Raw genomic sequence first — 12,758 nt, forward strand, 5'->3', positions numbered from 1 at the left:
CACCATCTGAATAAGTCAGTCAGACAATAGCATCCTCATAATGCATGCTCTTCCTAATAAGTGAGAACAGACAGATTTGTTTTACACATTTTTGTAACTTGAATTTTTATTATGTCCACTTAATATATCAAACTTTGTGTGAAAAGTACATGGAGTATAAAAATGAATTTAGCAAAAGGCATACCTGAAAATATAAAAGGCTGTAAGGTGTTAAAAGTGACAACATGCTTTGAGTAGACACCAATTACAAGTTACCTAGTTCATTTCCATTTTACACTGGATTGTCAAGGACACACTGGGTATGAGTCTGATACATGTTGGCACCATTAAGATATCTCATTGCTTCTATTGTCTAAGTACTCTGGAATTATTGCATCAATGTAAACCATTTTATTAAATGACATATATGCAAAATGGAATGTAATAAAATAATTTTCTGGAAATTGATTCAGAAGTGGACAATAATGTGAAATGAAAATCACTCAAGGAATGCGAGAAGTGAGAAAGACTTTGTAAAGGCTGAAATCTGCAGGGCTAAATGGTAAATGTCTACATTACTGACTGATGCTTTGTTGGATTTCAGCAGCTTTTATTAATAGATAATAACCAAGGTGCAAGCGACTAACAATGAGAAAGCATGTCAAGCTCATTAGAGGGCTCGTGTTATGCAGGTATTGTCCCTGCCTCTCAGCCAGAAGTCCAAGTCTCACTTGTTTCGGAGGTGTGTCATACTACATTTGTACAGGTTGTTTTAAAAATATATATGTGGCCCATAAATCTATCGTCAGATGTGGCAAAGCTGTTGACACAAGTCAGATACACTTGACTGTCTAATCAGCGCTAGCCTGAGTGACGCCTGCACTGATCCCCTGTGTCTGAGATAATTGACTTCCAATAACCACATCCATCTTTCGTTTGTCCCAGGTATGGCCGCAACCAGCTCTCTCTCATTCTTTTGGCTCTCGTTTTGCCAGGACCCCTTGATTTCATGCTCAATGAAATGCTGCTTTGATGGTGAGGGCAGCCATCCTCACTTCTCCTCTTGAATTCTTCTGTCCATGATTGGACTAAGGTTGTAATGACGTCAGGACCTGAGTGGACCCAAGTTAGATGTCAACGAGCAGGTGATTGTTGAGAAAGTGCTACTTGATAGCACTGTCAAAAACACCATCACTTTGCTAATGGAGCAATCTTGTTTTAGCTCACATGTTATGTACTAGCATTCTTGATAAAACAGCGAAAATATCACAAGTACTACAAAGTTATATTTATTTACCTCAATGTAAACATAATTGTTCAATTGAATGGCCACGTGAAATATCAACAATTGATTCAATTTCTTCTCAAATGCCGTGACCCAACTACATCCAAGTAGTCAGTTGAGGATGTGAGGTAGAAGGTTCGCTGTCAATCAGTTTTATTGAAGGTAAACATGCATTATTATTGATGTGAGTTATGCTGTAAATAAGGTATTTCAGTGATACGCATGCCCCTTGAATTATGTTTCTATTACTTAGGTGCATGCTTTTACATTGATTATGTGGATACCTGTTGAATATCTGGAATATTTCATCACCCAGTGTACTCGTGGTCCCACAGGTTCTGGATAATAAAATGTTTAGTGTAGTAGAGGCCAGACTAATGAAGGGGGTGGGGATGCTGGTGGTGACTGGCGGTGGGGGTTGTGATAATCAGTCAGGTTGGATTTGTCCTATTTTGTTGTGGGACAAACCTGGATAACTTTCCTCATTGATAAGTAGTTGTCAGCATTCTGTCTGAACTGGAACAACTTGGCTAAAGATGCAGCTGGTTATACAGCACAGGTCTTTAGTAACACTGCTGGTTGTCACGTCCTCATTACACTCCTCCCATCTCGGTCAGAACTGTCTCTGAGTTCGTCATCAAAGCAAAGAAATGTTGCTTGAATTTGATGGGAGCTCTCATTCTTTCCAAATGTTGTTTTATCTAAAGCCTTGGGGAATGGCTTCTGGAAATTCATCCTTAAAAGGCATCAGTCTGGAAGGGTATACTGGCCTAAGAGTGGATGGAATGTATATTCACCAGATCATGATGGAGCTGAAAGAGTTAAATTATCAAGCTAGATTGTTATTAATTAAGCTTCTATTCAGCTGTGCACAGAATATTAAGGGGATCCCCGAGTGGAGGGGTTTTCAGGTAGATATATTTTCGAGTGGTAAAATCAGAAACATGGAGGTGTACATTTATAATTAGAGTGAGGCTATTCAGGGGTATTGCCAAAATGCAATTCTTCACATAATGGGTAGTTGAAATCCAAAATGCTTCCCCAAAAACCTGTTGATGCTGGATCGCTGGTAGGGATGCATTGGGCAGGTAAACCTGTGTTTTGTGTAACCTGAATCATGCAAGCATTTGTGGAAACACTGACCAATACAGGTGAAGAGTGAGCATAATACAGCAAATACCTCTAACATGCTCCTGTTTTCTCTGACCTTTCCCTGCCTGGTTCATGTTTTATAATCGCAATGTAGGAAATATTAAGAACTTTCGTTTACTGATGAGGCTTCAGGCAAATCTGCATCTGAAAAATCTGCACTGAAAACTCCGCTCCACAATTTAACCACATTAGCAATTCCATCATAGTCATGGAATCATAGAATCCCATAGTCAATTCATAGTCAAAACAATCACCAACATTCTAAATAAAACAACGCACAACGTTCTTCAACAAAAAAATCAATTTGTTCTATCTTCCAGTGTTAAGAGATCCTTTATGAAATTTCAGGATCCAGGTCCACATGTTTACCAGAAAGACTAATTAATCCTTCCTTGAGCAATTGACTAACAATACACCAAATTTCATTGAAATACATCTGTTAGATTTTGATATATGTAGATCTATAGATATATATAGATAGATAGATAGATATAGATTGCAAACAGACAAACAATAAGGCTCAGATCCACTGGCCTGGATTTTCAGTCAGTGGTTGAAAGTGCAGAGAATTCCCAGAAAACCCAATCCAGGAAAGTAAGGCCCAGAATACGTGTGTCGGATTTTGAATCTGGATGAGGGTTGTTTCTGTGCACCAACAGTTACAAAGATTAATAGAAAAGAATCCGAGCAAACATAACCCTCCAAACCACATCCCTGTTCTACACATAATCCTCATGCCCTGCCTATGCCACCTCACACTCTCTCCTCACTCATCACAGCCCCTCATGCACTCTATGCCAGCCAATGTTCCCCTCCCAACCTCCCATAACCTTTTCTATCCTCCAAGCCAACCTCTACCTCTCCATGCATCCCTCATGGTTCTTGATAGCCCTTATTTTAACTCCATGCCAATTGATGCCAAACCATTTTGTGATACACTATGTTTTATTTCTTTCATTGACTATATTAACTCATCTTGTATGCACCACTGGCCAGCCTCCGTACCCATATAGAGATGTTAAATAAATAAAGTTCTGTTAAATAATATTCCTCGACTCAGTTGCTCTGTTCATTCATTGACTACATTTAAATTCCTTCAAATCAAACAATGCCTGAAGAAGTTGGTCAGAGTCGCAGCAGAAGCACAGCAAAGTGGACCTGGGGAAGAACAGCAGCAGAAGCTTCTGGAGTAAACCTTGAGGAGCGGGGCCTGGAACAAGCAACACTAGGAGTGGGGCTGAATCCAGGGGCAGAAGTGACATCACAACATAGTGATATCGGCTTGGCTACTCAGGGACCAGACTAGAGACTGAGTAGTGTCAGGAGGAAGATAGAATATAAAGTATTTAGTTCTGCCACTTGTAGGATGTTAGGAGTAGAGAGGTAAGAGTGAGAAATTTGATTTGGTGAGTAGTAGGTAAGTTTGTGTAATTGGTTTCTTGTCTGTAATCGATAAGGTTCACAAAGCAGGCAGGACAGCTGTGGAATGCTCCCCCTGGAATATGTGGGAAATCAGGGGCACTTCCAGTCTCCATGGCAACCATGTATGCAGGAAGTGTGGTCGATTGCAGCTCCTGATTGGCTGCACGGAGCACCTGGAGCTGTGGATGGACTCATGGCTGAGCATCCAAGAGGTTGAGACCTTCATGGTACTTTCCACCCCCCACCCGCATAAGTAAGGGCTTCACAGACAGAAAACTATTGGGTGACCACCAGGAAGATGACTGAGTGTGGGCATGCAGTGAAGGAGCCCCTCGTAGCTGTCCCCCTCTCAAACGGATTTACTGCTTTGGATACTGTTGTAGGGAGATGCCCTCTCAGGTGGATCAACAGCAGCAGGCCAGACCAGTGGCACCATGATTGCTCTGTTGTACAGCAGATCGGGTCAAAGGGCAAGCAAGCAGTAATGAAAGGGAATGTTCACAGAATACTCTGAACGGGGAAAGCTAGCAACCAGACATCATGGTCCAAATTGGTGCTAATGACACAGACTGGAAAAGCGATGAGGTCCTGCGAAGGGAATTTACAGAGTTAGGTAGAAAGTTGAAAAGCAGGACCTTGAAGGTTGTAATTTCAGGATTATACCTTGTGCTACATGATAGTGAGGCCAGAAATAGGCCAGGTAAATGCATGTCTAAAGAACTGGTGTAGGAGGGAGGGCTTCAGATATCTGGATCATTGGAATCTCTTCCAGATAAGAGCAATCTGTATAAGAAGGACAGGTTGCACCTAAACTGGAGGAGCACCAAGATCCTGTTTGCTAGTGTCACTCGGGCAGGTTTAAACCAATGTGGCAGAGGATGGGAACCAGAACCATAGGTCAGTGTGTGGAGTGATTAAGGAGGAGGTAGGTTAAATCAAGTAAATCTAATAGAAAGAACAGGCATGGCCAGATTAATGAATACAGTGGAACTGGCAGTCTGAAGTGTATTTATTTCAATGCAAGAAACATAACAGGTAAGACTGAGCTGAGAACCTGGATTAGTACATGATTTTGTGGCCTTTACAGAAACTGAGAGAATTGTTGGACTGGCAGCTCAATGTTCCAGGGTGTATATGTTTTCAGGCTTGATGGAGAGGGATCTAAAAGAGGTGGGGCAATTGCACTAACGATAAAGGAGAATGTCAGAGTTGCACTAAGAAAGGACATCTTAGAAGGCTCATCCAGCGAGTCCATATGGGTAGAACTCAGGAATAAGAAAGGTGTAATCACTATGATAGAGTATTAGTATAGGCCTCCCAAAAGCCAGCAGGAGATAGAGGAACAGATATCTAAGGAGATCACAGAAAGATGTAAAAAGAAAAGGTATGTTGTAGCAGATAATTTTAACCTCCTCAATATTGACTGAGACTCCCCTCGTGCCAGGGGCTTAGGTGGGGCAGACTTTGTTTGGTGCATCCAGCAAGGTTTCTTGAAACCATATGAGGATAGTCAAACTGGGGAAGGAAGCAAACTTGACCTTGTATTGGGGAGTGAACCTAGCTAAGTGATCAAAGTTTCACTGGGGGAGCATTTTGGAAACAGTGATCATAACTCCAGAAGTTTTAGAATATTTATGGTTAAGAATAAGACTAGTCCTTGGGTGAAAGTGCTAAATTGGTGGAAAGCTAAACATAATAATAAGAGGCAGGAACAGAAGAAATTAGATTTGGGGCACCAGTTTGAGGGTAAATCCACATCTGACATGTGGGAGTCTTATACAAATCAGTTAATCAAAGTTCAGGACCAGCATATTCCTATGAGTATGAAGGATGAAGTAGGCAAGTTTGGGAACCCTGGATGATGACAGATATTAAAAGTTTAGGAAGGAAGCATCTGTAAGGTTTGGCAAACTGAAAAGGGAGTATAAAGGAAGCATAAAGAACTTAAATAAGGAATTAGGAGAGCTAAAAGGGATCATTAAATGTCTTTGGCAAGACAAATTAAGGAGAATCCCAAGGCATTTTAAACATATATTAGAAGCAAGAGGGTAGTTAGGGTGAGGGTAGGAGCACTCAAGTGCAATGGAGCCAGAGGAAGTGCATGATGTCATTAATGAGCATAGGTATTCACCAATGAAAAGGGTGTGGATGATAGGGAGCAGTATTTTGATATTCTTGGGCATATCAATATTAAGAAGGAGGTGGTGTTGGGTGTCTTGAAAAACATTAAAGGTTGTTAAGTCCCCAGGGCTTAATGAGGTCTATCCAGGATACTGAAGGGAGGGGATTGCTAGAGCCTTAATAGAGACTTTTGTATCCTTTTCGGCCACAGGTGAAATCCCAGAACACTGGAGGACAGACAATGGTGTTCCTTTGTTTAAGAAAGGAAAGATAATTCAGGAAATTATAGACTAAGCTTCTTACGGACAGGATATATTTACATTTGGCGAAGATGGATTTATTTGGGGTAGTCAGCATGGCTTTATGTGGGAGAGTCTTGTCTCACAAAACTTGATTGAGTTCTTTGAGAAAGTGACAAAGATAATTGAGGGTAGTGAGTGATGTTGTCCGCATGGACTTTACTAAAGCATTTGACAAGTTCCCTTATGGTAGGCTGATCCAGACGATTATGTCACATGGGATCTATGGTGAGTTGACGAGTTGGATACAAAATTGGCTTGGTCATAATAGACAGAGGGGAGTTGTAGAGAGCTGTTTTTCTGACTGGAGATCTGTAACCAGTGGTGTTCCACAAGGATCAGTGATGGGACTCTGTTGTTTGTAATATATATAAATGGTTAGGATAAAATTGTAGGTGGTCTCACTAGTAAATCTGCAGACGACACAAAAATTGTTGGAGTTGTGGGTGGTGAGGAAGGATACTGCACAATATAGACCAGCTGGAAAGTTCGACAGGGAAATGGCAGATTGAGTTTAATTTTGGGAGGTCAAATGCAAGAGGAATGTATAATATAAATGGCAGGACCCTTAGGAGCTTTGATATAAAGAGGAATCTTGGGATGCAAGTCCATAGCTCCCTGAAAGTAGCAACACAAGTACATAAGCTGGTAAAAAGGGTGTACAGCATGCTTGCCTTCATCAGTCAGAGCATAGAGTTGAAAAGTTGGCAAGTCATATTTCAACTGTGTAAGACTTTAGTCTGGTCTGAAGTGTATTATCTAACAGGAGAGATTGGACAAACCTGGATTATTGTCACTAGAGAGTCAGAGGCTGATGGGCGATCTGATAGAAGTATATAAAATCATGAGAGACATGGAGAGTGTGGAGAATCAAAGTCTTTTTCCCAGGGTGGAAATGTCAAATATTCATGGACATAGGTTTAAGGTTAGGGGTGGAAGTTTAAAGGCGATGTATGAGGAAATTATTTTACCCAGAGGGTGGGTAGGAGCCTGGAACGCGCTGCTAGGGAAGGTGGTAGAAGCAGGTATGATAGCACAGTTTAAGGTGCACTTAGACAGACACATAAATTGGCAAGTCATAGAGAGATGCAGACAATGTCCATGCAGTTGGGATCAGTTTGGAATAGTATCAAGGTTGGAACAGACACAATGGTCTGAGGGGCCTGTGCCTATGCTGCACTGTTTAATATTCTAAAAAACACTTCTTCAAATGTAATAATAATTGGAATTTAAAATCCTGATCAATAACTGTAATTAGCAATCAAAAAGTGAAATGGAAGGCACCCCACTGTGACAATTAATCCTTGAGAAATCAGTCACGTAGTCCTAAAATAGTAATTGGAATCCTCAGATTTGGATCAGCAGGAATAGCTGATATATTTTTGTAATTTGCCACATTTATTTTCAAAGATTAGATGACCTGAAGTTTAAATGCCTTAAAAATCTGCAGAGGTCTGTCACAAAGTGGGTTTTTTTCCTAAAAACTGTCCCTTTTCTCAAGGATACTATGTCCTTGGTTTTTTTCAGAGGGGTAATAAACCACTCTCGGTGTTGATTGGTCTGGTCTGGTACAGAAATTAAAGGGTATTGAGAGGTCTTTTTGTTTATATATAAACTGATAAAACTTCAGGCCAAAGTGGTCATGTTTCAGAAGTGACCTGTACAATGAAAGGGGAGCAGTCAGCTCTCTAGCTGATCAGTACAGTTCAGAACTAGTTGGGACTTCAATAGTGAGCTGTGTGGAAACACACACTCTCTCTCCGCCCTTCTAACTTCAATCTGTAAGCATCTGTTCCATTCATTTATACTGTATCTAAGGGGGTTGGCTTATTGGGACTGGTGTGTGTATTTGGAACAACATAATTAGGTCTAGTTTGGAGAGACTGAGTTCTATAGAGGTGCTTTATTCTGTTCTTTGTATTTCCTTGTGTAATTTTGTGAATAAATTTCTGTCTGTTTTAAAATCTAGTAGTTAACCTCGCTAACTTAATTCAGATAATTTTCACTGTACACTTACCGGAACAATTGCAAAGTTATGGTCTGGGATGCCTGCTTAAAAATGTTTTGAGTGGTCTGGCCTAGTCTAGAACAGGTCTCACTGACAGCTTGGCAGGTCCCTTTGACAGTCTAGACAGCTTGCCAGTTATTCAACAGTTTTGACAGTTCCTTGACAGTTTGACATTTTCAATCAGGTTACACACTTTTCAGCACATTCATTTATACTTGTAATAATCCCAAAGGGCAGATGAACAATCCTAAAGACACCTGACCCCTTCCCCAAGGATGTCCCAGGACCACATCCAAAGGGATAAGTTAAATCTCCAATGGTATCCAAATTCACCCACAAAAGTTCAGACCTACATTATTAATAAAAAGAGGTAACTCTTTATTAATTCATTTTATAAACAATAGTTAAACAAGGGATGGAAGACATATTAGTGGTATGTGTAGGGATACATTAACCGGGAAATTGGTGCTTAACTCTTTGGATTCAGACACTCAATTTTAGCACATCACTGAACCTTCTTTACCAGTATTTCCTAGATGTCCCATTCTTCAAGATCACTTGCTTCTGAGTGTAACATTGATGTCATTCTTTCTTTATGTCTCTTCAATGTCTTTGTGTTTACCTTAAACAGAAGAGACTTCTGTACAAGAACAAAGACTACAACTTTGTTGTTGTCACCACCCTTCTATCTGGTAATAAGACATGGGTAGCCTACCAAAGGCACATTTGTGTGCTGATGTATTTTCACTAATGACGTCTCGACAGGATGCTAGGGTGAACTCATTCCAGCATCATCAGCGAAGTCACTTCCCCCTAACATTGCAATCACAGACATGGCGATTTGGTTTCTCTGGTCTGAGCACTACATCCACATGTCAAATTATCAGCTCCCAAAGCAGTTCCTCTTTTTGTAACTTAAGGAACGACAGAGCAAATCTTTTAAGGAGACTCTGAAAGCCTCATTGTAAAGGGGACAAAATGGCCTTATGGGTGGGAGGTGCTGGCTGTAGGTGGAAACCTCCACTCCAGGAAAGTTTCACAAGTGAAAAGACCAAGAGCACAATCCTGGCTCAGGATTTCCTCAAAAGATCAGCTGTTGTACTATCTTCCCAAAACCCTGTCTCTCTGGGATTTGTCTACTGAGTCCCCTCAATATCATGAAGCCTTACAGACATCATTCTCCTCTGAAGGATTTGACAATGATCCCATTAAGAAAATATTTTTTTGTAGCCATTATTTAGCCCCATCTAATATCGTAGGGGTCACTTTAAGTACATGATTTCACATCAAGCCATGCATTATTTGACACAAAAACAAAAAGTTGTTGGAAAAGCTCAGCAGGTCTGGCAGCAGCTGTGGAGAGAAATCAGAGTTAATGTTTTGGGCTCGGTGACCCTTCCTCAAAACTGATGGTAGCTAGGAAAAAGAAGATGGGTGGGGGGGGGGGCAGCAGGGGTGGAATAGTTGTGGAAGGGAAAGGAGAGTGGAAGATGGGTAGGTTGGGGAGTGGGATGAGGGAATTGGGTGTGGGGAGGGGTGTAAGGGAATGAAGAAGAGAGAAGGGGTAGGGTGTGTTGTGGAAATGGACAGCCAAGGAGGGAGAGCTGGTGTGCTGCCTGGCTGAAGATGGGCAATAGGACCCAGGAGTGACCCTGGAGATCAGAGTCCATGTCTTGATTGCAGAGTGGGCAGAGTCAGGAGTCTCATGAAAAAGGAGAGACTTTGTTGTGCTTTCTTGACCATTGCACCGATCGGGGTGGACCATAACAGATTATTGGTGATCGTCACTCCCACATTCTCAACCATCTCCACCTCAACATTATTAATGCAGAGAGGGGCATGCACCCCCCCACCCCCCCCCCCCCCCCCACTCCACTTCCTGAAGTCAATTACCAGCTCCTTCATTTTGCTGACTTTGATAAAGAGAATGTTGTCTTTGCATCATGCCACTAAGCACTCAATCTCTTCCCTGTATTCTGTATCATTGTTATTTGAGATCTGACCTACAACAGTGGCGTCATCGGCAAACCTGAAATAGAGTTGCTGCAGAGTTTGGCCACAAAGTGGTTAGTGTATAAAGAGATAAAACCATTGAAGATCAAAGGTTTTATCATGACCTCAAAACAAGAACATCAACATTTTTGTGACTGTGGTAAGTATGGAAGATTCAGTTTTAACATCATCTGATTATTACCCTGAGATATTTCATAGAATAATTTTTATTTTGCAAGAAAGGACAAAATATGGATCTAAATTGGCTGCAGTAGTCACCTGACTGCAAGTTGTGTCATGCTTTGTGAGACCTGGGTCGAAGAAACAAAACCATCTGTACTGAAATAACATGTTTTTGATCAACAGCATTGAGACTAGGCAATTGATGCAGCATCAAGAAATTTGCATCTTCTGTATAAAGATTGTGCCTTTTTATTTTTTCTGGAATGTTGTTTATGAACTGAAATGGGGAAGGAACTATTTTAAAGACCAAGATTGTGACAACCAAATGCTACACTTTTTAAAAATGAGCTACAGACACTCGTTTTAAGTTTTGTTTACACTGTTGCTTCTACAATACATGGTGGGAGTGGGGGTGGGTTTAGTTGCAGAAAAGATAGAGCCAGGAAACGTGTACAAAATGATATTCGGTTGACAACACAGAGCTGATTGGTCTGTAGATTGATCAGTTGTTGATGATGAAGACCTTCTGCTTGCCAACAACTATATGATTGGCTACCAAGTAGTTGAGCAGCTTGTGGATGTATACAAGTAACTGGGAAAACTTCAGACCTTCAGAGAAAAAGGTGCTGTCTATGTTTCAGCCATTAAAAGAAAACAGCTAAAGCTTGACAGAAAGCCAGAATACAGGAAGGAGATTGTGTGCTAAGTAGCATAGAGTAAGGACATCAATCTCTTTATCAATGTTAGTGAAACTAAGGAGTTGGTTATTGACTTCAGATTTATTTTCCCTCACCAATTGGACATTTTGGTTGGCATGGACCAGTTTGGGCCAAAGAATCTGTCTCTGTGTTGTAGGACTCTGTGACTTTGTGACTAATTGCTGGAAGCTGTGGGTTTTAACAAGCATTTTTCACACAATTTCAGGGAGCTAGAATGAAAGCTTAGTGCTAGAACAAACAGAGTTGTTATCTCTGGTTTGTTACCCATGCCACATGCTAGTGAGGTGAGGAATAGGGAGAGAGAGGAGTTGAACACATGGCTACAGGGATGATGCAGGAGGAAGAAATTTGGATAAATGGATAATTGGGGCTCATTTAGGGTAGGGGGGACCTCTACAAACAGAGGGCTACCAATATCCTTGGGGCGGTGGGGGCTGAATTTGCTAATGTCATTATGTTGGATTTAAACTAATTCAACAGTGCGTAGGGGACCAAAATTGTAGTTCCAGTGTCCAGGAGGTTGAGAGTAGTGAGGTTAGAAATATGGTTTCAAGATCACAAGAGTTCATCGGCAAACAGGAAGGTGGTTTGAAGTGTGTCAATACCAGGATCATCCAGAATAAGGTGGGTGAACTTGCAGCATGGGTTGATATCTGGGACTTTGATGTTGTGCCCATTTTGGAGAAATGGATAGAGCAGGGACAGAAATGGTTGTTGCAGGTTCCAGGATTTAGATGTTTCAGTAAGAACTAAGAAGATGTTAAAGTGGGGGTGGGGGGGGGGGGGGGGGTGGCATTGTTAGTCAAGGACAGTATTACAGTGGCAGAAAGTGGTTTGAGCATTCATCTACTCTGTTGGGAGTTTTCTATGTGCATCCAAATAATTCCAGAGATCTCTGTAGAGGAAAGGATAGCAAGGCTAATTCTGGATAGGAATGAGAATAACAGGGTAGTTGCTATGGGTTTCCAAATATTCACTGGAAACACTATAGTTCAAGTACTTTAGATGGGTCAGTTTTTGACCAATGTAGAGTCATAGAGATGTACAGCATGGAAACAGACCCTTCGGTCCAACCTGTCCATGCCGACCAGATATCCCAACCCAATCTAGTTCCACCTGCCAGCACCCGACCCATATCCCTCCAAACACTTCCTATTCATATACCCATCTAAATGCCTCTTGCAATTGTACCAGCCTCCACCCCATCCTCTCGCAGCACATTCCATACACGTACCACCCTCTGCGTGAAAAAGTTGCCGCTTAGGTCTCCTTTATATCTTTTCCCTCTCACCCTAAACTTCTGCCCTCTAGTTCTGGACTCCCTGACCCCAGGAAAAAGACTTTGCCTATTTATCCTATCCATGCCCCGCATAATTTTATAAACCTCTATAAGGTCACCCCTCAGCCTCCGATGTTCCAGGGAAAAAAGCCCCAGCCTGTTCAGCCTCTCCTTATAGCTCAAATCCTCCAACCCTGGCAGCATCCTTGTAAATCCTTTCTGAACCCTTTCAAGTTTCACAACATCTTTCTGATAGGAAGGAGACCATAATTGCACGCAATATTCCAACAGTGGCCTAACCAATGTCCTGTACAGCTGC

This window comes from Chiloscyllium plagiosum, chromosome 29 (genome assembly GCF_004010195.1).
Source record: "Chiloscyllium plagiosum isolate BGI_BamShark_2017 chromosome 29, ASM401019v2, whole genome shotgun sequence".
Lineage (NCBI taxonomy): Eukaryota > Metazoa > Chordata > Chondrichthyes > Orectolobiformes > Hemiscylliidae > Chiloscyllium > Chiloscyllium plagiosum.